Source organism: Lolium perenne, chromosome 7 (assembly GCF_019359855.2).
Source record: "Lolium perenne isolate Kyuss_39 chromosome 7, Kyuss_2.0, whole genome shotgun sequence".
Classification (NCBI taxonomy): domain Eukaryota; kingdom Viridiplantae; phylum Streptophyta; class Magnoliopsida; order Poales; family Poaceae; genus Lolium; species Lolium perenne.
In genome coordinates this window covers 209,237,727-209,264,191 of record NC_067250.2, presented here as the reverse complement: position 1 = coordinate 209,264,191, position 26,465 = coordinate 209,237,727, and the positions used below count along the sequence as shown (strand labels likewise).

At 41.7% G+C, this 26,465-nt stretch overlaps 2 long non-coding RNA genes across 12 annotated transcripts; both read right to left on the bottom strand.

Moving 5' to 3' along the window:
- Window positions 1–17,938: 17,938 nt before the first annotated feature.
- Window positions 17,939–20,114, bottom strand: LOC139833487 (uncharacterized). Of its 4 annotated transcripts, none has more exons than XR_011749327.1 (5): window positions 19,902–20,114; window positions 19,665–19,801; window positions 18,766–18,868; window positions 18,560–18,650; window positions 17,939–18,298 (listed from the first exon to the last, which is right to left on the bottom strand). It is a non-coding gene; the product is annotated as an uncharacterized lncRNA (long non-coding RNA). The 4 variants fall into 4 exon arrangements; XR_011749326.1 differs by having other exon boundaries at window positions 17,939–18,301; window positions 18,573–18,650; XR_011749325.1 differs by having other exon boundaries at window positions 18,573–18,650.
- Window positions 20,115–20,164: 50 nt separating this feature from the next.
- LOC127314358 (uncharacterized) lies at window positions 20,165–26,241 on the bottom strand. Of its 8 annotated transcripts, XR_011748926.1 has the most exons (11): window positions 25,959–26,241; window positions 25,683–25,841; window positions 25,546–25,610; window positions 25,260–25,421; window positions 25,021–25,124; window positions 24,437–24,543; window positions 22,999–24,018; window positions 22,830–22,920; window positions 22,418–22,508; window positions 21,712–21,766; window positions 21,057–21,511 (listed from the first exon to the last, which is right to left on the bottom strand). It is a non-coding gene; the product is annotated as an uncharacterized lncRNA (long non-coding RNA). The 8 variants fall into 8 exon arrangements; XR_011748919.1 differs by lacking the exons at window positions 21,057–21,511; window positions 21,712–21,766; window positions 22,418–22,508; window positions 22,830–22,920 and adding exons at window positions 20,165–20,432; window positions 20,502–20,752 and having other exon boundaries at window positions 23,946–24,018; window positions 25,959–26,234; XR_011748921.1 differs by lacking the exons at window positions 21,057–21,511; window positions 21,712–21,766; window positions 22,418–22,508; window positions 22,830–22,920 and adding exons at window positions 20,165–20,432; window positions 20,502–20,752 and having other exon boundaries at window positions 23,946–24,018; window positions 24,458–24,543; window positions 25,959–26,234.
- Window positions 26,242–26,465: the final 224 nt, after the last annotated feature.

The window sequence follows — 26,465 nt, the reverse complement described above, 5'->3', positions numbered from 1 at the left end:
TTATTCTGTTTGACGCGCTCAGAATTTTTCCAGGGGAGGAGCACCGGAGCAGAAGTGCTTGTACTTGCTACTTGTTCCATGTAGTTTATCTTGTTGTTCAAATTTTGTTTGACTAACAACAAGAGTCTGTTGCGTTGAATTTGGTTTGATTAATTCTAAATTTACTATTCCACCTATAGTGGTGTTTTGTTCCACATGCACGTAAGTCATATTTCGCTATTAGTCGTGATTTGTTCAGCTCATGTGTTGAAACTTTGTTCTCATATTGATGTGGGCATTACCCTTCGAGTACCCGACATTGCTATACGATTATGAAGATGGACCAGCACAAGGACTCGACAAGCTGGACCTACACGTAATATCAACTTGGATTACAAGAAAGAAGATTCCAATGCGTATTCTACTAGAAACCCTAGCCTGATTGGATATATAAAGCCAGGTAGGGGCACCCCTTAGATCATATTCAGAAACAGAAAACACACACGTGATACGCCTAGACATCGCGACCCGCAGATTAGAACTAGACTAGATACAACAAATGCGCCAACGGTGGCCCCCTGTACACATATATTCATATAGTGGATTGCTAGCAGGACGTAGCGATCCTCCACCGCGGGGACGTGAACCTGGGTACGTCGTGCCTAATCTCTCTCCCGGAATCTCTATCGTTACCTTCCATCAACCATAAGCCCCTCATGGTAGGCATTGTCGAGGAGCCGCCTCGTCAATTGGCGTCGTCTGTGGGAAGCGCGACGACTGGATTTCGTGATCCGGGCGAGATTCATCATCAACAACAACTGATCGACTGCATGGTCACCAACAACGGCCGTCGTTTCATGGACGCCCCAGCCAACATTGTCGGTCCATGGCAGCGCGACACATCTATATCTTGAGAACCTGCGTCGGCTTCGTCGGCATCCCGGGATTCCCAACAGGCTTCTTCAAGATCAGGCGCTATATATCCATGTACATCGATGATGTTGTGCGCGGAACACGACAAGAGAATCACGCGCGGGCATCACCGCGCAACCAGATGCCACGAAGCAGCACACTCGACTATCAACTGATGAGAGCCATGTTCCCGAGACACAACTCAACAATTGCAGCACGGTTGAAGAGATGATTGTGACCAAGACTGCCGAAGCGTCGTGCAGCATGAGCACCACCGTGAGCATGCACGTAGCCACATCAACACGTGTATGCGCTAAGAATACATGGACTGGAAGACAAAAACCAATATCGCAAGCACTGATATGATATGTGAAGAACCGGATCAACTTTCTGCAGGAGCGATGCCTCAGATGAAAAAATATGTCCGTCGTCAACAATTCATTACCTACAAGATCAGACTGCATACTGGTGGTTCGGAGGCATTACGTGTGGATACTTCTCGACCATCCGTCCACACCGGACAATGATCGTCCGCCGCATCGATCTAGTCCACAGCGCAGCTCCTACTGGCCCAACGCAGCTCGACTCCATCAAGAACCTTGCGACATTCATGGTCGTTTTCGTCAAAACCGAGTCACTAGATCGGTTCATCTAAGATGTGCGTGCGGCTATCGACAGTTTGGTTCCATGTGTGTCGTGGCAACGAAAGATTGCATCTCGACAAGTCTAGCAGATGGATCAGTAGGCGATACCTAATATGTCTATTTTCATAATCAACTGGAGTACGTAGTATCTAATTGCCTGTAGACAGTAATATTTTGTGCATTGATGCTTTTGCGAGGAACCCAAAATTTAAGTCATAGTTAAATCAATCCTACAAGGAAGGACGAAGACCAAAGTACTACGGAATCAAATTGCCTGCATATACGTGCTAATGCAACCTCGCGCCAAGCGGTTTGAAGGACCAGGTCATGCTATTAGAGCATATGTTGCGGTTGCTCATTCTTGCCGCCACACTCGATGCCGCTGGCGATGGCGACAGACACACTCAGCGACGCACCACGACTCAGTCCAAAGGTTTAATCGACTGCGCCATGGCTAATTATTCCGACCTTCAACCGACAACACGACATCTTCATCCGACACTAGAACCATCATCAGCTCCAACTACTCTGTCTGGTTGACCGCACCCGCAGTCGCGCACTCATCGCACTGGGGGCTCGCCTGTCGCGGACACGACATCGCGGACTCGATATACTCGATTGCTCACCAGTCGCGGATCCGCCATATCAACTACATCTTCTTCATCGGTCACGCTGGCCAGGCGCCGCGCGGCTACATCAACTATTTCTGGCCGTGCGACTACTTCAACTGCGCCCGCCACATCAACTATTTCTAGCCGTGCAACTACTTCTACTGCGTCCTCTTCATCGACTACTTCCGGCCAGGCGTTGCACAACTACATCGACTATGTCCGATGTACGACCCGCTTTCACGTCAGCTCCGCCGCAGACGATAAAAAAAAGCTAAGTGTTCCTCTTGCAAGAGTCAATTATTATTTATTTTCGCCACACCCGACACTCGGGGAGGCGTCATTACATCATTATCTCAAAATACACTCGATTACTCGGTGGATTTATCTTTTTCGGCTTTAGATATCTCTTCCCCGGCTCAGCGGATTTATTTTTCTTCGACTTAATAGACTTATCTTCTTCGTGTTATCATTGGTTTCATCTAATATAATACTACCCGATGCACTCTCGGGTCAATGGCTTCATCATCTATGGTTATCAATAGATTTATCTTCTATAACTATATAAATATTGACTCGATGCACTCCCGGATCACTGGCTTCATCATCTATGGCTATCAATGGATTTATCTTCTATGGGTATATAAATATTGACCCGATGCACTTCTGGGAGCACTGGAATTACTTAGGAGCTTCTGGAAGATTTTTGACTATTACGTTTACTCCCTTCAGGAGCGCTGGAATTTAAGAAAACATGAAGACTCCTTATACTATCAATGATTTCATCATAGCCTCAGGGAACATGCGAGTGCTGCAATCGATGATAATCAAAGGACCCTTGAAAAATACGACAAAGTACAAATCGTTTTCGTCAAAGCCTCAGGGAACATGTGATGCGTGCAGTTGACACGTCCGTTGGGAACCCCAAGAGGAAGGTGTGATGCGCACAGCGGCAAGTTTCCCTCAGTAAGAAACCAAGGTTTAATCGAACCAGTAGGAGTCAAGAAGCACGTTGAAGGTTGATGGCGGCGGGATGTAGTGCGGCGCAACACCAGAGATTCCGGCGCCAACGTGGAACCTGCACAACACAACCAAACTACTTTGCCCCAACGAAACAGTGAGGTTGTCAATCTCACCGGCTTGCTGTAACAAAGGATTAGATGTATAGTGTGGATGATGATTGTTTGCAGAAAACAGTAGAACAGTATTGCAGTAGATTGTATTTCAGTATAGAGAATTGGACCGGGGTCCACAGTTCACTAGAGGTGTCTCTCCCATAAGATAAACAGCATGTTGGGTGAACAAATTACAGTTGGGCAATTGACAAATAAAGAGGGCATGACCATGCACATACATATTATGATGAGTATTGTGAGATTTAATTAGGCATTACGACAAAGTACATAGACCGCTATCCAGCATGCATCTATGCCTAAAAAGTCCACCTTCAGGTTATCATCCGAACCCCCTCCAGTATTAAGTTGCTAACAACAGATAATTGCATTAAGTATTGCGCGTAATGTAATCAGTAACTATATCCTTGAACATAGCACTAATGTTTTATCCCTAGTGGCAACAACACATCCATAATCTTAGAGATTTCTGTCACTTCCCCAGATTCACGGAGACATGAACCCACTATCGAGCATAAATACTCCCTCTTGGAGTTACAAGCATCTACTTGGCCAGAGCATCTACTAGTAACAGAGAGCATGCAAGATCATAAACAACACATAGACATAACTTTGATAATCAACATAACAAGTATTCTCTATTCATCGGATCCCAACAAACGCAACATATAGAATTACAGATAGATGATCTTGATCATGTTATGCAGCTCACAAGATCCGACAATGAAGCACAATGGGGAGAAGACAACCATCTAGCTACTGCTATGGACCCATAGTCCAGGGGTAGACTACTCACACATCACTCCGGAGGCGACCATGGCGGCGTAGAGTCCTCCGGGAGATGAATCCCCTCTCCGGCAGGGTGCCGGAGGCGATCTCCTGAATCCCCCGAGATGGGATTGGCGGCGGCGGCGTCTCAGTAAGGTTTTCCGTATCGTGGCTCTCGGTACTGGGGGTTTCGCGACAGAGGCTTTCAGTAGGCGGAAGGGCAGGTCAGGAGGTGGCACGAGGGGCCCACACCATAGGGCCGCGCGGCCAGGGCAGGGGCCGCGCCGCCCTAGGGTTTGGCTGCCTCGTGGCCCCACTTCGTCTCCTCTTCGGTCTTCTGGAAGCTTCATGGCAAAATAGGACCCTGGGCGTTGATTTCGTCCAATTCCGAGAATATTTCGTTACTAGGATTTCTGAAACCAAAAACAGCAGACAAAGAAGCGGCACTTCGGCATCTTGTTAATAGGTTAGTTCCAGAAAATGCACGAATATGACATAAAGTGTACATAAAACATGTAGATAACATCAATAATGTGGCATGGAACATAAGAAATTATCGATACGTCGGAGATGTATCAGCATCCCCAAGCTTAGTTCTGCTCGTCCCGAGCAGGTAAAACGATAACAAAGATAATTTCTGGAGTGACATGCCATCATAACCTTGATCATACTATTTGTAAAGCATATGTAGTGAATGCAGCGATCAAAACAATGTATATGACATGAGTAAACAAGTGAATCATATAGCAAAGACTTTTCATGAATGGTACTTCAAGACAAGCATCAATAAGTCTTGCATAAGAGTTAACTCATAAAGCAATAATTCATAGTAAAAGCATTGAAGCAACACAAAGGAAGATTAAGTTTCAGCGGTTGCTTTCAACTTGTAACATGTATATCTCATGGATATTGTCAACATAGAGTAATATAATAAGTGCAATATGCAAGTATGTAGGAATCAATGCACAGTTCACACAAGTGTTTGCTTCTTGAGGTGGAGAGAAATAGGTGAACTGACTCAACAATGAAAGTAAAAGAATGGTCCTCCATAGAGGAAAAGCATAGATTGCTATATTTGTGCTAGAGCTTTGATTTTGAAAACATGAAACAATTTTGTCAACGGTAGTAATAAAGCATATGTATCATGTAAATTATATCTTACAAGTTGCAAGCCTCATGCATAGTATACTAATAGTGCCCGCACCTTGTCCTAATTAGCTTGGACTACCGGATCATCGCAATGCACATGTTTTAACCAAGTGTCACAAAGGGGTACCTCTATGCCGCCTGTACAAAGGTCTAAGGAGAAAGCTCACATTGGATTTCTCGCTATTGATTATTCTCAAGTTAGACATCCATACCGGGACAACATAGACAACAGATAATGGACTCCTCTTTTATGCATAAGCATGTAACAACAATTAATAATTTTCTCATATGAGATTGAGGATATATGTCCAAAACTGAAACTTCCACCATGGATCATGGCTTTAGTTAGCGGCCCAATGTTCTTCTCTAACAATATGCATGCTTAACCATAAGGTGGTAGATCTCTCTTACTTCAGACAAGACGAACATGCATAGCAACTCACATGAAATTCAACAAAGAATAGTTGATGGCGTCCCCAGTGAACATGGTTATCGCACAGCAAGCAACTTAATAAGAGATAAAGTGCATAAGTACATATTCAATACCACAATAGTTTTTAAGGCTATTTTGTCCCATGAGCTATATATTGCAAAGGCGAATGATGGAAATTTAAAGGTAGCACTCAAGCAATTTACTTTGGAATGGCGGAGAAATACCATGTAATAGGTAGGTATGGTGGACACAAATGGCATAGTGGTTGGCTCAAGGATTTTGGATGCATGAGAAGTATTCCCTCTCGATACAAGGTTTAGGCTAGCAAGGTTATTTGAAACAAACACAAGGATGAACGGCGCAACAAAACTCACATAAAAGACATATTGTAAACATTATAAGACTCTACACCGTCTTCCTTGTTGTTCAAGCTCAATACTAGAAATTATCTAGACCTTAGAGAGACCAAATATGCAAACCAAATTTTAGCATGCTCTATGTATTTCTTCATTAATGGGTGCAAAGTATATGATGCAAGAGCTTAAACATGAGCACAACAATTGCCAAGTATCACATTATCCAAGACATTATAGCAATTACTACATGTATCATTTTCCAATTCCAACCATATAACAATTTAACGAAGAAGAAACTTCGCCATGAATACTATGAGTAGAAACTAAGGACATACTTGTCCATATGCTACAGCGGAGCGTGTCTCTCTCCCATACAGTGAATGCTAGGATCCATTTTATTCAAACAAAAAACAAAAACAAACCGACGCTCCAAGAAAAGCACATAAGATGTGATGGAATAAAAATATAGTTTCAGGGGAGGAACCTGATAATGTTGTCGATGAAGAAGGGGATGCCTTGGGCATCCCCAAGCTTAGACGCTTGAGTCTTCTTAGAATATGCAGGGGTGAACCACCGGGGCATCCCCAAGCTTAGAGCTTTCACTCTCCTTGATCATATTGCATCATACTCCTCTCTTGATCCTTGAAAACTTCCTCCACACCAAACTTAGAACAACTCATTAGAGGGTTAGTGCACAATAAAAATTAACATGTTCAGAGGTGACATAATCATTCTTAACACTTCTGGACATTGCATAAAGCTACTGGACATTAATGGATCAAAAAAATTCATCCAACATAGCAAAAGAGGCAATGCGAAATAAAAGGCAGAATCTGTCAAAACAGAACAGTTCGTATTGACGAATTTTAAAATGGCACCAGACTTGCTCAAATGAAAATGCTCAAATTGAATGAAAGTTGCGTACATATCTGAGGATCACTCACGTAAATTAGAATAATTTTCTGAGTTACCTACAGAGAATTTTGCCCAGATTCGTGACAGCAAAGAAATCTGTTTCTGCGCAGTAATCCAAATCTAGTATGAACTTTACTATCAACGACTTTACTTGGCACAACAAAACACTAAACTAAGATAAGGAGAGGTTGCTACAGTAGTAAACAACTTCCAAGACACAAAATAAAAACCAAGTACTGTAGTAAAAACCATGGTTTGTCTCCCATAAGCGCTTTTCTTTAACGCCTTTCAGCTAGGCGCAGAAAGTGTGTATCAAGTGTTATCAAAGGGTGGTACTTCTACAGCGGGGTGTGGATTTTTCTCAACCAAGCATAGTATATTGGATACATAAGTTTTAGCGTCTCCCTTTTCATTAGTCTTGGGCTTGCTACTCTCATCAAACAAATTTTCGGGAACAAGCCAAGCATAGTTATTTTCTAGTGCATCATTCATAGCTAGGAGTTTACATGGTATTGGTGCTTTGATCTCCCCTCCATCATCAATGTTATTAGTGTATCTTATTCTATCCATGTCCATCTTTTCAAGGAGACTAACAAAATTAGTATGAGAACCAAGCATATTAAATTTAGCAAAGACCTTTCTAGCTTCTCTTGCTAGACCACCAAATTCTCTAAGAAGGGTTTCTAAAACAAAATCTTTCTTTTCCCCCTCTTCCATATCACCAAGTGTAAGGAACATGTGTTGGATTATAGGATTGAGATTAACAAATTTAGTTTCCAACAGGCGAACTAAATGCGCAGCAGCAATTTCATAAGTAGGAGCAAGGTCTGCCAAGTGTCTATCTTCAAAATCTTCAATGGTACTAACATGATTGAAAAATTCTTCTATATTATTTCTCCCAACTATAGACCCACGTCCTACCGGTATGTCTTTTGTGGTAAAATTAAAAGGAAACATGATGAATCAAGTAAAGTAAATGCAAGTAACTTAATTTTTTTTTGTGTTTTTGATATAGCAAACGAGATAGCAAATAAAGTAAAACTAGCAACTAATTTTTTTGTATTTTGATTTAGTGCAGCAAACAAAGTAGTAAATAAAATTAAGCAAGACAAAAACAAAGTAAAGAGATTGGGATGTGGAGACTCCCCTTGCAGCGTGTCTTGATCTCCTCGGCAACGGCGCCAGAAATTTGCTTGATGCGTGCAGTTGACACGTCCGTTGGGAACCCCAAGAGGAAGGTGTGATGCGCACAGCGGCAAGTTTCCCTCAGTAAGAAACCAAGGTTTAATCGAACCAGTAGGAGTCAAGAAGCACGTTGAAGGTTGATGGCGGCGGGATGTAGTGCGGCGCAACACCAGAGATTCCGGCGCCAACGTGGAACCTGCACAACACAACCAAAGTACTTTGCCCCAACGAAACAGTGAGGTTGTCAATCTCACCGGCTTGCTGTAACAAAGGATTAGATGTATAGTGTGGATGATGATTGTTTGCAGAAAACAGTAGAACAGTATTGCAGTAGATTGTATTTCAGTATAGAGAATTGGACCGGGGTCCACAGTTCACTAGAGGTGTCTCTCCCATAAGATAAACAGCATGTTGGGTGAACAAATTACAGTTGGGCAATTGACAAATAAAGAGGGCATGACCATGCACATACATATTATGATGAGTATTGTGAGATTTAATTGGGCATTACGACAAAGTACATAGACCGCTATCCAGCATGCATCTATGCCTAAAAAGTCCACCTTCAGGTTATCATCCGAACCCCCTCCAGTATTAAGTTGCTAACAACAGACAATTGCATTAAGTATTGCGCGTAATGTAATCAGTAACTATATCCTTGAACATAGCACTAATGTTTTATCCCTAGTGGCAACAGCTCATCCATAATCTTAGAGATTTCTGTCACTTCCCAGTTCACGGAGACATGAACCCACTATCGAGCATAAATACTCCCTCTTGGAGTTACAAGCATCTACTTGGCCAGAGCATCTACTAGTAACGGAGAGCATGCAAGATCATAAACAACACATAGACATAGCTTTGATAATCAACATAACAAGTATTCTCTATTCATCGGATCCCAACAAACGCAACATATAGAATTACAGATAGATGATCTTGATCATGTTATGCAGCTCACAAGATCCGACAATGAAGCACAATGGGGAGAAGACAACCATCTAGCTACTGCTATGGACCCATAGTCCAGGGGTAGACTACTCACACATCACTCCGGAGGCGACCATGGCGGCGTAGAGTCCTCCGGGAGATGAATCCCCTCTCCGGCAGGGTGCCGGAGGCGATCTCCTGAATCCCCCGAGATGGGATTGGCGGCGGCGGCGTCTCAGTAAGGTTTTCCGTATCGTGGCTCTCGATGCGGGGGTTTCGCGACGGAGGCTTTAAGTAGGCGGAAGGGCAGGTCAGGGGAGGCGGCACGAGGGGCCCACACCATAGGGCCGCGCGGCCGGGCAGGGGGCCGCGCCGCCCTAGGGTTTGGCTGCCTCGTGGCCCCACTTCGTCTCCTCTTCGGTCTTCTGGAAGCTTCGTGGCAAAATAGGACCCTGGGCGTTGATTTCGTCCAATTCCGAGAATATTTCGTTACTAGGATTTCTGAAACCAAAAACAGCAGAAAACAGCAACTGGCACTTCGGCATCTTGTTAATAGGTTAGTTCCAGAAAATGCACGAATATGACATAAAGTGTACATAAAACATGTAGATAACATCAATAATGTGGCATGGAACATAAGAAATTATCGATACGTCGGAGACGTATCAGCATCCCCAAGCTTAGTTCGCTCGTCCCGAGCGTGTAAAACGATAACAAAGATAATTTCTGGAGTGACATGCCATCATAACCTTGATCATACTATTTGTAAAGCATATGTAGTGAATGCAGCGATCAAAACAATGTATATGACATGAGTAAACAAGTGAATCATATAGCAAAGACTTTTCATGAATGGTACTTCAAGACAAGCATCAATAAGTCTTGCATAAGAGTTAACTCATAAAGCAATAATTCATAGTAAAAGCATTGAAGCAACACAAAGGAAGATTAAGTTTCAGCGGTTGCTTTCAACTTGTAACATGTATATCTCATGGATATTGTCAACATAGAGTAATATAATAAGTGCAATATGCAAGTATGTAGGAATCAATGCACAGTTCACACAAGTGTTTGCTTCTTGAGGTGGAGAGAAATAGGTGAACTGACTCAACAATGAAAGTAAAAGAATGGTCCTCCATAGAGGAAAAGCATCGATTGCTATATTTGTGCTAGAGCTTTGATTTTGAAAACATGAAATAATTTTGTCAACGGTAGTAATAAAGCATATGTATCATGTAAATTATATCTTACAAGTTGCAAGCCTCATGCATAGTATACTAATAGTGCCCGCACCTTGTCCTAATTAGCTTGGACTACCGGATCATCGCAATGCACATGTTTTAACCAAGTGTCACAAAGGGGTACCTCTATGCCGCCTGTACAAAGGTCTAAGGAGAAAGCTCGCATTGGATTTCTCGCTATTGATTATTCTCAACTTAGACATCCATACCGGGACAACATAGACAACAGATAATGGACTCCTCTTTTATGCATAAGCATGTAACAACAATTAATAATTTTCTCATATGAGATTGAGGATATATGTCCAAAACTGAAACTTCCACCATGGATCATGGCTTTCGTTAGCGGCCCAATGTTCTTCTCTAACAATATGCATGCTTAACCATAAGGTGGTAGATCTCTCTTAATTCAGACAAGACGAACATGCATAGCAACTCACATGAAATTCAACAAAGAATAGTTGATGGCGTCCCCAGTGAACATGGTTATCGCACAGCAAGCAACTTAATAAGAGATAAAGTGCATAAGTACATATTCAATACCACAATAGTTTTTAAGGCTATTTTGTCCCATGAGCTATATATTGCAAAGGCGAATGATGGAAATTTAAAGGTAGCACTCAAGCAATTTACTTTGGAATGGCGGAGAAATACCATGTAGTAGGTAGGTATGGTGGACACAAATGGCATAGTGGTTGGCTCAAGGATTTTGGATGCATGAGAAGTATTCCCTCTCGATACAAGGTTTAGGCTAGCAAGGTTATTTGAAACAAACACAAGGATGAACGGCGCAACAAAACTCACATAAAAGACATATTGTAAACATTATAAGACTCTACACCGTCTTCCTTGTTGTTCAAACTCAATACTAGAAATTATCTAGACCTTAGAGAGACCAAATATGCAAACCAAATTTTAGCATGCTCTATGTATTTCTTCATTAATGGGTGCAAAGTATATGATGCAAGAGCTTAAACATGAGCACAACAATTGCCAAGTATCACATTATCCAAGACATTATAGCAATTACTACATGTATCATTTTCCAATTCCAACCATATAACAATTTAACGAAGAAGAAACTTCGCCATGAATACTATGAGTAGAAACTAAGGACATACTTGTCCATATGCTACAGCGGAGCGTGTCTCTCTCCCATACAGTGAATGCTAGGATCCATTTTATTCAAACAAAAAACAAAAACAAACCGACGCTCCAAGAAAAGCACATAAGATGTGATGGAATAAAAATATAGTTTCAGGGGAGGAACCTGATAATGCTGTCGATGAAGAAGGGGATGCCTTGGGCATCCCCAAGCTTAGACGCTTGAGTCTTCTTAGAATATGCAGGGGTGAACCACCGGGGCATCCCCAAGCTTAGAGCTTTCACTCTCCTTGATCATATTGCATCATACTCCTCTCTTGATCCTTGAAAACTTCCTCCACACCAAACTTAGAACAACTCATTAGAGGGTTAGTGCACAATAAAAATTAACATGTTCAGAGGTGACATAATCATTCTTAACACTTCTGGACATTTCATAAAGCTACTGGACATTAATGGATCAAAGAAATTCATCCAACATAGCAAAAGAGGCAATGCGAAATAAAAGGCAGAATCTGTCAAAACAGAATAGTTCGTATTGACGAATTTTAAAATGGCACCAGACTTGCTCAAATGAAAATTCTCAAATTGAATGAAAGTTGCGTACATATCTGAGGATCACTCACGTAAATTGGCATAATTTTCTGAGTTACCTACAGAGAATTTTGCCCAGATTCGTGACAGCAAAGAAATCTGTTTCTGTGCAGTAATCCAAATCTAGTATGAACTTTACTATCAACGACTTTACTTGGCACAACAAAACACTAAACTAAGATAAGGAGAGGTTGCTACAGTAGTAAACAACTTCCAAGACACAAAATAAAAACCAAGTACTGTAGTAAAAACCATGGGTTGTCTCCCATAAGCGCTTTTCTTTAACGCCTTTCAGCTAGGCGCAGAAAGTGTGTATCAAGTGTTATCAAAGGGTGGTACTTCTACAGCGGGGTGTGGATTTTTCTCAACCAAGCATAGTATATTGGATACATAAGTTTTAGCATCTCCCTTTTCATTAGTCTTGGGCTTGCTACTCTCATCAAACAAATTTTTGGGAACAAGCCAAGCATAGTTATTTTCTAGTGCATCATTCATAGCTAGGAGTTTACATGGTATTGGTGCTTTGATCTCCCCTCCATCATCAATGTTATTAGTGTATCTTATTCTATCCATGTCCATCTTTTCAAAGAGACTAATAAAATTAGTATGAGAACCAAGCATATTAAATTTAGCAAAGACCTTTCTAGCTTCTCTTGCTAGACCACCAAATTCTCTAAGAAGGGTTTCTAAAACAAAATCTTTCTTTTCCCCCTCTTCCATATCACCAAGTGTAAGGAACATGTGTTGGATTATAGGATTGAGATTAACAAATTTAGTTTCCAACAGGCGAACTAAATGCGCAGCAGCAATTTCATAAGTAGGAGCAAGGTCTACCAAGTGTCTATCTTCAAAATCTTCAATGGTACTAACATGATTGAAAAATTCTTCTATATTATTTCTCCCAACTATAGACCCACGTCCTACCGGTATGTCTTTTGTGGTAAAATTAAAAGGAAACATGATGAATCAAGTAAAGTAAATGCAAGTAACTTAAATCTTTTTTTTGTGTTTTTGATATAGCAAACGAGATAGCAAATAAAGTAAAACTAGCAACTAATTTTTTTGTATTTTGATTTAGTGCAGCAAACAAAGTAGTAAATAAAACTAAGCAAGACAAAAACAAAGTAAAGAGATTGGGATGTGGAGACTCCCCTTGCAGCGTGTCTTGATCTCCCCGGCAACGGCGCCAGAAATTTGCTTGATGCGTGCAGTTGACACGTCCGTTGGGAACCCCAAGAGGAAGGTGTGATGCGCACAGCGGCAAGTTTCCCTCAGTAAGAAACCAAGGTTTAATCGAACCAGTAGGAGTCAAGAAGCACGTTGAAGGTTGATGGCGGCGGGATGTAGTGCGGCGCAACACCAGAGATTCCGGCGCCAACGTGGAACCTGCACAACACAACCAAAGTACTTTGCCCCAACGAAACAGTGAGGTTGTCAATCTCACCGGCTTGCTGTAACAAAGGATTAGATGTATAGTGTGGATGATGATTGTTTGCAGAAAACAGTAGAACAGTATTGCAGTAGATTGTATTTCAGTATAGAGAATTGGACCGGGGTCCACAGTTCACTAGAGGTGTCTCTCCCATAAGATAAACAGCATGTTGGGTGAACAAATTACAGTTGGGCAATTGACAAATAAAGAGGGCATGACCATGCACATACATATTATGATGAGTATTGTGAGATTTAATTGGGCATTACGACAAAGTACATAGACCGCTATCCAGCATGCATCTATGCCTAAAAAGTCCACCTTCAGGTTATCATCCGAACCCCCTCCAGTATTAAGTTGCTAACAACAGACAATTGCATTAAGTATTGCGCGTAATGTAATCAGTAACTATATCCTTGAACATAGCACTAATGTTTTATCCCTAGTGGCAACAGCACATCCGTAATCTTAGAGATTTCTGTCACTTCCCCAGATTCACGGAGACATGAACCCACTATCGAGCATAAATACTCCCTCTTGGAGTTACAAGCATCTACTTGGCCAGAGCATCTACTAGTAACGGAGAGCATGCAAGATCATAAACAACACATAGACATAGCTTTGATAATCAACATAACAAGTATTCTCTATTCATCGGATCCCAACAAACGCAACATATAGAATTACAGATAGATGATCTTGATCATGTTATGCAGCTCACAAGATCCGACAATGAAGCACAATGGGGAGAAGACAACCATCTAGCTACTGCTATGGACCCATAGTCCAGGGGTAGACTACTCACACATCACTCCGGAGGCGACCATGGCGGCGTAGAGTCCTCCGGGAGATGAATCCCCTCTCCGGCAGGGTGCCGGAGGCGATCTCCTGAATCCCCCGAGATGGGATTGGCGGCGGCGGCGTCTCAGTAAGGTTTTCCGTATCATGGCTCTCGGTACTGGGGGTTTCGCGATGGAGGCTTTAAGTAGGCGGAAGGGCAGGTCAGGAGGCGGCACGAGGGGCCCACACCATAGGGCCGCGCGGCCAGGGCAGGGGCCGCGCCGCCCCAGGGTTTGGCTGCCTCGTGGCCCCACTTCGTCTCCTCTTCGGTCTTCTGGAAGCTTCGTGGCAAAATAGGACCCTGGGCGTTGATTTAGTCCAATTCCGAGAATATTTCGTTACTAGGATTTCTGAAACCAAAAACAGCAGAAAACAGCAACTGGCACTTCGGTATCTTGTTAATAGGTTAGTTCCAGAAAATGCACGAATATGACATAAAGTGTACATAAAACATGTAGATAACATCAATAATGTGGCATGGAACATAAGAAATTATCGATACGTCGGAGACGTATCAACATTCGAGCTCTGCAGATGGCGAAAACGATACAAACCAAGAAAGGCCCACACCGGTAAATCAAACATAGAGTACCAAGAGCTACGAAGTCCATATTGCACTTGGTTCCCCCAATTCACTCGGGGGCTACTGCCGACGTAATTCAGAAATAAATACGGCTCAGTAAGATGCAATGAGTCCGTCGTGCACATGGTTCCCTCGTTGACTCGGGGGATGCTGCCAACATAATTGAAAACACATGCGTACGACTCAGCAAGATATGTTGCGATTACTACGGGTCCATCGGGCCTGCAACATGAACTGATCACTCACAACTTGTTGATGACCGCTATACAAACAAATACATGGCTCAGTAAGATGCAATGAATCCGTCGGTCCTGTAGTGCACCATATGTTCGGGTGTTTTCACCGCCAATTTACAAAAATACATGACTCAGTAAGATGCAATGAGTCCGTTGGGCCTGCAGCGCACCCTACGTTCGGGTAATGCCGCGGACCAATCATCGACTCCTCCATAATATCATCAAAATCATCGATTCCTCCGGGACATCATCAAAATCATCGACTCCTCCGAGACATCATCAAAATCATCAGCTCCTCTGTGACATCATAAAAATCATCAACTCCTCTGTGACATCATCAAAATCATCGACAACATCAAAAGCATCCAAATGCTCTCGGAACTCGAATAAATCTACGAGATTCAACTCAGCATTTTACACCCTATACATGACTACTGCATAGTCATCTAAAGGCTCGGAGGCTACTCCCATCGGGAGCGCTGGCCGCGCACCCGATAAAAAGATGGAAGCCTTGTCGATAAAAAAGAACGGACCCGAAGGTTCTAACAATTCAGCTTTTCAGCTTCTCTCCAAGCTTGCACCTTTTTGAAGACCCGATAAATTTAAAAGTATCGGATTATGGAATAATTCAAAGACGCCGACATCAACATCAAGCTCTTCGAGTAGTACAACTTACTGAGTCTACGCGCGGTTGCAAGCACCCGCCCATAGATTCGGGGGCTACTCCCATCGGGAGCGCTGGCCGCGCACCCGATAAAGAACAACTTCGACTCTACATCAAGCACAAGATTCAACAGATGATCAAGACATTCTGACGATGACAACTTTAGTCCCTACCCAAAGCTTCACTTCGGCCAGACACTCGGGGGCTAGTGATGTGGGCATTACCCTTCGGGTACCCGACATTGCAATACCCGGTGCAGATTATGAAGATGGACCAGCACAAGGACTCGATAAACTGGACCCACACGTAATATCAACTTGGATTACAAGAAAGAAGACTCCAATACGTTTTCTACTAGGACTCTTGTAAACCCTAGTCTGGTTGCATATATAAAGCCAGGCAGGGGCACCCCTTAGATCATATTCAGAAACAGAAAACACACACACGATACGCCTAGACATCGCCCGGTCGATTAGAACTAGACTAGATACAACAACGCCGCCAACAGCGGGCCCCTGTACACATATATTCATATAGTGGATTGCTAGCAGGACGTGGCGATCCTCCACCGCAGGGACGTGAACTTGGGTGCGTCATGCCTACTCTCGCTCCCGGAATCTCCATCGTCGTCTTCCGTCAACCCTAAGCCCCTCATGGTGTGCATTGCCGAGGAGCCGCCTCGTCACATGTACTAGATATTTGTTCCACGTGCTATTAAATTATGATCCGTATTTGTTCTATTTTCCAGATGTTAAATGTTCTTTGTGCACTATTTTTTAGCTCCAACTGGTCCAAAGTTTGTTCTTCTCAAAGTCACGATTTCCTCCGTATGCGCTAAAAAATTGTTTCACTTAGCATAAAAGTTAGTTCCTTTCTTAGCCATGATTTGTTCCGCATGTGCTGAACTTATGTTCTAATTATTATAATTTCTACTCCATTAGTACTGATATATTATCCCACGAGCACTAATATTTTGCACCATTTTACTTGCTATTTTGTTTCACCACGGTCAGTATTACTTGTATGAACACGTATATTTGATTCCATGCTTTTCCTAAGCTTATACTCGTACTTATTTTTTTAAGTCAATCTCTAGCTTCACTGTCGACTGGTCACACGAATGCCACACTCTCCATATGCAATATATGTTTCATGAAGTTTATATACATCTACAATAGATCTACGTATGCCAGTTAGTGTGCACCTTAATTATTTTAATGTGAGGATGGCTGGTAATAGCCGATCAATCAAAGAAAAAAAACATTTTTTTACCACACAGGGGCTGTACCAGCACAAAGGCAGTACACAACCTACTCAAAAAGAACCCCAACTTTTGCACTTCCTCTTTTCATATCGAACATCAGCATGGACATCCGTACACATCACTATCTGGAATAAGACACATATTGTTTCTTGACATTTTGGAATAGATTGTTGCCTCCTACGCTATAAGGAATAACTCTATGTTTCTGGTCATATAAGTGCACACTTTTTATCTATTTTCCTAGACACGGTACAATTTCATTGGTTGCAGCTTTGTAGAGAATTGTATACCCTGGGATGGACTTCATAATTCAGTAATGGTAGTGAATTGGTGCTTTGGCTACTATGTAACTCTCCTGAAGTGCTTATCCCTACTGCCACTTCGCTGCCGTTCATAAACCTGACCTAGAGAGTAGTTTTTTTTTTGCTTTAGATAGAGGTCATAGCCATCCGAGTGCAGTTTTATTTAGTTGTTTTAACAGAGATCAACATCGGTTTGTTACTATCAACCTTACCTGTTGCCATCCAGATAAGCACATGTCAACCTTTGTATGTTATGTTTCGCAAAAAAAACCCTTTGTATGTTATGGATGCTTGGTTCTCCTACTGATCTTTAATTAACACTAGATGACCCGGTGCGCCCCGGCGCACAGGCAAATGCAAGACACTACTGTAACCATATGTTTTATGCTATTCATTTTTGTTTAGTTGTCCAATAATTCAATAGGTCTTTGAGAGTCCTTAAGCCTATATAGGCAATCTTTTCTAAAGAAAATAAAAATATAAGTTTCAATTCTGTTTAGTTTTCCAACAATTCAGTATGTTTTTGAGAGCCCTTGAGCTTGTATAAGCAATTCTTTTAAAAGAAAATAAAAACTTCCAAGGAACTGTCTACAGATACCACATGTACATACCAGAAGCATCATTTGTTGCATTCAACCATTTGTTCATAGCAAAGAGAAATAAATGTGTATAAATATCATGTTACTTTTTATGTGCCATCAACACATACAGTAAGTACAATTAAAGTAGCATCATTTCTTTCAGTAAGAATACACCAGATCCTTAATAAGAAGTAAAGAACAAATGCGCGCAGGCTAGACCAAGTGGTCTGGATCATACTTGCATACTGTCTACTGGCTACAACATCTAATGTGGAGACGTTCAAAATAAGACATCTATATGGTGACAGTCATTGCAGAGCCTTGTACACACGCAATTGGGGAAAAGCCTTATACGCTCAATACTATGACGCTGCATCTACATACAAATATTCAGAAACTTTGACATGTTCAGAAAAGGCCGGACCCAGGGCAGAATTGAAGCCATCTGCTACAAATGAACAAAACCAAAGTTCATCATGAGATCCAAAGCAATAAAATATTCACATACGATGAGCTTATAGAAAATCATGGTAGAATCAGTAAGTGAATACATGTTGATAATCAGCAAACAATAAAACACAAAGGCACATATAGAAAAATAACTCATATATAGCAGAGGCTAATCAGTAAGTGAAATAGGTGATCAGGAAGTCAACAGTAGCAGTATTCATCATACAGACAAGAAGATAGAATCAAAAGCTAGCACCTTAGTTACATACATAAAGATATCACTCATTCTAGGCACGAGTGGTGCCCCATTCTATGTCAAGGAGCTCCTTTTGATCCATATTCGCAGCCTGTCCCAACGTAAAGGCGACCTTGTGGAAGTCAGAAGAGACCTTGTGGAAGTCAAAAGAGGAACTGCTACCGAAGCTACTGTAACTTCTTTCTCTTTTTTTCCTGCTTTTTTACCTCTTAGGCAGCCTGCTGCAGATAGGCAGCTCGATTCACTATCATGAATAACTTATTCACTCTCCAACCGCTGGAAGACTGGTCTCTTCTCTCATACCTGCATCTTTTGAGTTTATCAAAAATTAACCAGATACAAGAAAAAATGGAGAAAAGGAAATGTTAATTCCGTAGGATAGGAAACTTGACCTAAGTAGGCTCACGAACATTTTCTGTGAGCTATATAGCCAGTATGATTGTAAGCTACAGGAAGCCAGGAACAAAACTAAGCTACCTCATTCTCTCCTCTGTTGTGTTTCCTTGTTAGCTACGAACAAACATCATTCTTAGATTGTGAAGGCATCACACTATCTTAATGCAATTCGAATCGGTTTCCTTACGTGCATCAAGTTGCTGCAACCTGAGCATGCTCAGGCTTGTATGAAGAAACTAAACCATCAGTTAAATTGGAGTATTGGAAATGTGCAAGACTTGAGTGCTTTCTTATTCTTAAACATTACAGTAAAAGTAAATGCATACAAAAGCTAGAAAATTTGTTCCACTTGTTTTGTTCACGAGGGGATCGAGAACATGAACATAAACCAAGATGAACTCATAAATTTCTATAAGCACCAAGAGATCAAAAAGTCGTTCTTACACGAAGCAAACAAAATCCTGATACTGTGATTTACTTATTTAACAAGGCTTATAAATTTGATCACACATCTAGGAACCAAAACCAGCAGAAGGGCTGCAAGAATGAAGAGAAAAACCAGTTTCGTTTTATTTTTTCTTGGACGGAGCTAAAAGACATAAGAATCTATATCTCAGCAGCATTTAGCTATGAACTGTGCATTGTAATGCCACGCCAGCGAGAGCTCCTGTCTAACTCTGCTATTTCGCTGTGAGTTCATGTTGCTTACCTATGTGCATAGCACTCTCTTTCCCCAACACAGCAAATCAAATTACTCCAGACCTGAATAGCCCCATATCCTTCATGGTTTTGCTCCGCATCGACTGCGATAGCTGCTTGACCTCGTCCATTGTGGTCAAACCTGCACTGCAGGCTTCAAAAGAATTGGTTCTTTATGGGGAGAGGGGGGAAAGGAATGGGGGGAGAGAGAGACGAAGGGGAAAAGGAGATGCAATTGGCTGGTTACCTGTAAGTTGAGCTCCGTCGACATGCTGCCATCAGCTCGAGACTCCTAGCTGAAGTTGCCGCCCTAGATCTGAGTATGACGGCAAAGACCTTGACCTGCGAGAGAGCTCAGAGCCAGCACAGCCAACTACAAAAATCCCACATCAGCATGCAGGCCACTGTCATCGACTATCCATGCTCGCCGCCGGGGCAAATCCCATGGAGAAGACTGGAAGTTGCTAGGGGGAAAGGAATGGGGGAGAGAGAGACGAAGGGGAAAAGGAGATGCAATTGGCTGGTTACCTGTAAGTTGAGCTCCGTCGACATGCTGCCATCAGCTCGAGACTCCTAGCTGAAGTTGCCGCCCTAGATCTGAGTATGACGGCAAAGACCTTGACCTGCGAGAGAGCTCAGAGCCAGCACAGCCAACTACAAAAATCCCACATCAGCATGCAGGCCACTGTCGTCGACTATCCATGCTCGCCGCCGGGGCAAATCCCATGGAGAGGACTGGAAGTTGCTGCCTCTCGCAACAAAGCGAGATGGCCCCTAGCTGCAAAATAAAAAATAAATTAGAGGGAGGGCTAGGGACAAGGAAAAGAGAGAAGACGCAATTATGTACCTGCCTCGGGGTGCTGGCCGCCGGCGTCGCTCTGGGTCGGGAAGGCCGCTCCCACCATTTCTCTCCTTCTCCCGCATCCTCTCCTCCCAACTATAAAGAGCACGGGCCCCTTCTCTCCCCTCCTTCCACATCTGACTCAATGCTGCAGTAACCCACCATATCCATCAGAAGTTCAAAACACCACCAAAAAATATACTATCTGGCTTCATGAATGTTATACAAATTGGGCTTCCACCCAGACGAGGTGTCACCTGCATGGAAAAGATGAGACAAAACAGTAGATATCAAGTACATATGAAGTCTCTCACAATTGTAAAGCACAACCAGGAATAAAACATGAGTGTTGATCATGTATGCCCATATATCAAAAGCTCCACGGAGGTATTAATGATATATTCCTATATTCTCAAATCTGGCCAAGCGCGCACAACATGTAGCAGAGTTGAGAATGTATAATCTCAAGTTCTGTTGTAACATACTTGACATGAAAAGGATAGTCTTGCTGCTTAATTATAAAATTTATAATATCATATAATTGCTAAATTGCCCATAAAGTAACTGCATGAGAGTTCTGTGGTCAGCCTGGATCCCAACTGTTTGGATGGGCGAAAACACAGAAAAAGCTTGCGAAATTCTATCATATAGACCTGCACCCTTAACGACTTGAATAAATATACCACGATGAGAGTCACAGGAAATATACCTCAATTCGAAAACATTTGATCATTTGTACTCAATAAACCACGACGAGTCACATGAAAGTGATAAATAGAACCACGAACATAAAGGGGTAGGATGAATACCTACAGAAGGACACCACGAACACCAACGGTTGCCGCCGGTGCTGAAACTAACGTCGACGCAACCTCTTTTGGGACAAACACCATTTGGTTCCTGCACGAGGCCAAGGCACCAAGGGAGGCAGCAGCAACCCCTGCACGAGGCTGAGGCACAAGGCCAACACAGCGAGGCAGCAACAACCTCGTTTAGGACAAACACCATTGGGTTTCCTGCAAGCAATTCATCAAGCACTCCATGAGCAGAAAATACTCTTTGACAGAGAATCAAGCACTATACGAGCTGCAAACGGAGTACAACAGAAAAGAGAGGAAAAGAGTGGTATGGAGAGGATAGAGGGTAAAATGGAGCATAATATGTCAATGAAGAAACAATATCATTGCCAAAAAGGAACACAAACAATAATACTTACGGAGGAAGCAAGCAAACCATGACCCTACATCCAAATAGAAGAATTTCAAGCACACCTGAAACAATAGCGAGACAAAGCTTAGCCTGGGATAAATTTCATATCACAACTTTTTCTCAAATGAAGACACGACTGAGGCCAAAAAACAATATATGAGCATATTGTAAACGATTCATGAGCAAGACAATTTCATTTCGTGCACCTAGTGAGCTGTAGTGTTACTATCGTCAATAACATATCAGCTGAAATCATTTGAAGGAATATTGGTTTGAAAGTACTTCATAGTTCAAACCTGATGAGCCCAATCAAGAATTGATGGAAGAGAGATGACGGCCAGAAATTCATAATTATAGAATTGCCTTGCTATTTTAGGCAATCTGTAAATCTATATGCCACCTATTGCTGAGTTGCCAGAATCAGTATTCATTCAAATACCAGAATGAAAGGCGAAAGGAAAATACCATGTCAAGTAGGTATACATTTAGAATGTGCAAAAAAAAGGTTCCAAAGATAAGAAAACCTTCTCATGAAAAGACTCAGCAAGAACATATCCAGTGGAGCTAATATAACTAATGTTCTCTACTCAATTGCTATGAAAACAAGCTCTGGAGCACAGTGATAACGCGAGAACTTGATAACTGACAAACTGATGCATGAATATTAGAAATGCACATACTCAAAATTCGTGAATAAAACTCTAACAACTTACATAAACTAATCCATCGTGAAAAGAGAAGAATCGGAAAGGTAATCCACAACAGTATGTGCATGATCAAGAAACACATTTACTGCAGTTTGGCCTACATTTAAACAAAAGTACGAATATCACAAAAATATACTTTCCACACCCAAATTAGCTAGAGTAAGCTGTAGGTGTAAAGACCACTACAACATCAATTCCATGAAAAAAATAATTAATAAATTCTATCAGGTGACTGGAGGAGATTGCAATTAACCACATGTGCCATCCTTATTTTCAGTCAATATGCAAAGTGATTTTTTAGAGGCCATATACAACACTGGCATGCAGAGGTGGCCATGTGTAAACACCTGACCTTTTCATTTCTACGAAAAGAGATATGTAGCGGTGCGTCATAACCAAAATTAAAATTAGATTGAACCTGACATTCTTGCCTCTAAATATGAAATACTGCAAAACGATGTTAACCCCTCCTTTTTTCTTGGATTATTGTTCTTTGGCATGTTCTGCAGCTGTAAAACAAAATCTACCATCAGCATGTCACAAAGTTATCTATTTTGTACTAATTTCTTTTAGCTTGCAATGCATACATCGAACCTGGAAGGGTCAAACACTGTCAAGAAACATGAACCATGTCCACGTCAAGAAGGAGGAATCTAGATGCTCCAGCGGTCATGAGAATCACATTTCGAATAGCTTCTCAAACTACAGTAAAGCTATAAGTATATTACAATCTCAATCATGCTGAAGCTAAATCGAGTGGGGACCTCAACTTGAAGTGTTGCTCTGATGGTTTTGCTCTGGAAACTTACTATCTGCTAACTAACGAATGAGCGATTATTGGAAGAAATTGACAGGGAAGCAAATCAGTTTCTTGTTGTTTACTGAACATTTTGACAAAATCTGAATAATCAAATCTTGCAGACCAGCTAGCTAAATCACATGATCATTTTGAACGCTCTCAGAAGGTAGAATAAGCTGTAGAGGCAAACATGGTAATATGCATTCCTTACCGTAAATAATAGATTATACCGGAAGAAAAAGTGTTGTATGGAAGAAAATATAAGAAATGCAAAGCTTATGAGATAGGTTTTGTTACTACCAAAACCCCATCTGAAACACACACATAAGAACAATTGTTACGACATTCAATTATGTGTATGAAAGATCTCTGCAAACAAAGATAACAAAGAAGTAGACCGAGGCAATTTCTTTTGGCCACAAACACAAACGTGAAGACAAATTCATATACATAATTGAATGTATTTACCAATTAACCTTACCCATACCACCATATTAGCATCATACAAAAATAATCGAACACCTTGGTAGTTACTTTCATCTAGGAAGCAACATTAAAACAGAAGTAACATCATAATATCGCTAATGCCACCCAGTCCTCTCTCTCTCTCTCCCTCTCTGGAATAATACTTGGCAAAAGTATACCAAGAAACATCCACATGAACATGCCATACTAAAAACAACAACACTCAAAACTTATCAAGCATTCAGTACAAAAGATGAATTGCACTATAACCTTATGTAGAACTTATGCAGCTGCCCTTAAGCAGTACCAAAGATGCTTAATGGCTTCCAACAAGGCAACTTATCTGAAACATGAAACACTTTTTAGATGGTATTCTTTCTAGCTAAGCAACCTAGGCTATATCATCAAATCAAGTACACATTCCACAAGAGTTATCACCACATCTTAAAATGCGTCTCTTCTTTCTTTCTTAGAAATGCACCATATTGAAAATAATTATTCTGCTAGCTATAAAATTTTCCTAATTTCAATCGGAACAACAAGTTGAACGAAGGAAAAGAGTAGCGACAACTATTAACCAACCAAAAGGGGATTGAAGGCCTCAAATCAGAGCAAAAAAGAGAGACTGGAAATGCAACCAAAAATATATTGAAGGGCAGGAAAACTTTAACGAAAATAGGGCTGCTCTTTTAACTGCCCACTAAAACTGGATGACATAATCTCTAGTTAGACCTGAGGCAAAAATGAGGTTGTTTTCTTACCTGCCCCTGTCAGGCACATACCATATTGCAAAGCAGTGACCTCCATATTGCAAAGCTGACCGAAGGCATGGGAATCCTTAACGAATCAATCGACATATAAGGCGAATCTTGTAACCACATGCAAGAAGAAGCAACAAACATATTATTAAGCATTAACAAAAAATGAAAATGAACAGTTAGTTCAATCAATCGAGAAATCAGCCGACAAAATGAAATCTTAATCATAGAAATCATGGGTGCATATAATAAATAGATTACAACTATATCAGTCTAAAGCATAAAACATCCGCTTAAAATTTCAGAAGACTGAAAAAATCGTAGGACATTATGGGAAGATGGGGTGGGCATAAGAAGACAACTACATGGAGAAGTTTTGAGTGAATTCTACATGAAGACAATTGCAGTTCCTTTAAATTTGTGAGATCTGCGGAAAGATACGTGTAACTCAGATTTGCAGGGAGATGATATGTGGTATGGGTTCTTTACATTTTGGTCATTTAAAATTCCTTTTTACTCAGAGATTGGGTATAAGCTTGACAAGCACCATACAATATACGAAAGCAGAGAATAAACGAATTGATTACCTTCTCTACCTGTCGAAGCTGTTGAAATCTGGGCGACCACCGTGAGCTCAAGCCCTCTGATCTTCACCATTGTCTACTCCCTCACCCTGCAAGGCTCCACCATACTGACAGCATTGAAGCCACAATGTAGCATGAGGGAGGAGGGCGGAGATCAATAAATGGTAGCCAAGTAAACATAATGGGGAAAAGGATTCCATAATGAAATAAATAATCTACTTTCGGAGGAGGGATAATTGTACCTGTGGTAATATTTTGTGAGCAAAACAGTCACTTTCTTTCCTGCAACTCAGCATCAGTAGTAATATTTTCAAAATCACATTCACTGTCTATATTTACAGATACTCCACCCTCTGCAACTAAAACAACATCTTCCAATGTCTTCCGTTTCCATTAATTATGCACTTGATATTCTGAATGCAAAATTAACATAGTTAGTTAATTTCCCCGCGGGAATTTTTATCAACTATAGCACAATTAATTATTGCATTATCAAGGGTTAACAAATAAGACAGATGGACTACATACATGTGCATAATGTCTCGAAGCAATGTAGACAAATCCCAAATTCTCCGTAGTTTCTACGAAAGCCCCTGCAGAAAATAAAGTAGTGAGCACTTGATAGAAGTTTAATAATTATACTGATGTACATTCAAATATCATACCACATGTTTTTCCAGCGATAGCCGCCTTCCTTATCCTCATCCTCCAAATGACACCCCTCTTCCCCGCTAGCAACCGCCAACAAAATCTGGATATCCAGTGCAGGCCAGCTTCCGCAGTCCTATCCGCAGTAACCTTAGGTCGACACTGCTCTTTTACTCCTACAAATAATATGGTTCGTCAATGGTTGTCACTCTGAAATATAAAAAACACTGAAGAACACAAACGTACGTACACAAAGTAGATCATCCAAAGCTTCAGAGTTTGTCGAAGTAAACCTTTAGTGATAGGTGGACCAAAATTTGACCGTTGCACTTCAAGGCAAGTGCATAAATCCGCAGGTGTGAGGCTCTCAAATATTAAAAAATTGGATTCACTTTCCCTCGTCGCTTTCTGCAAGTGCATATAATCCACTTTCTGCAAGTGCATATAGCCTAATGAAACTTCCAACAACAAAAGCCCACATCTAAAATTAGACAAAAAGAAAAGGAAAGCTTGATTGCAATTTCACACTAAATTAGTAAAAGCACTCTGCAAGTGAATAAGGCAAAGAGATGTTGGGAGAAATTGGGAGAGGAACCAGGAGGAGAAGAAAATCTAAGGACTTACCATCCCTGCGACGCGAGATGCGGCCCCCACCCCAATCCGCCCTGGCCTGGCCGCCGCCGCCAGCTGCTGCTACGGCGCCCTGGCCTGGTCGCCGAATCGTGGCCCCGACCCCGACGGCCCGGCCGCGCTCCTGCGGCGCCTCCTCTCGCACGCCGTCGTGGCCGTCCCCTACGGCT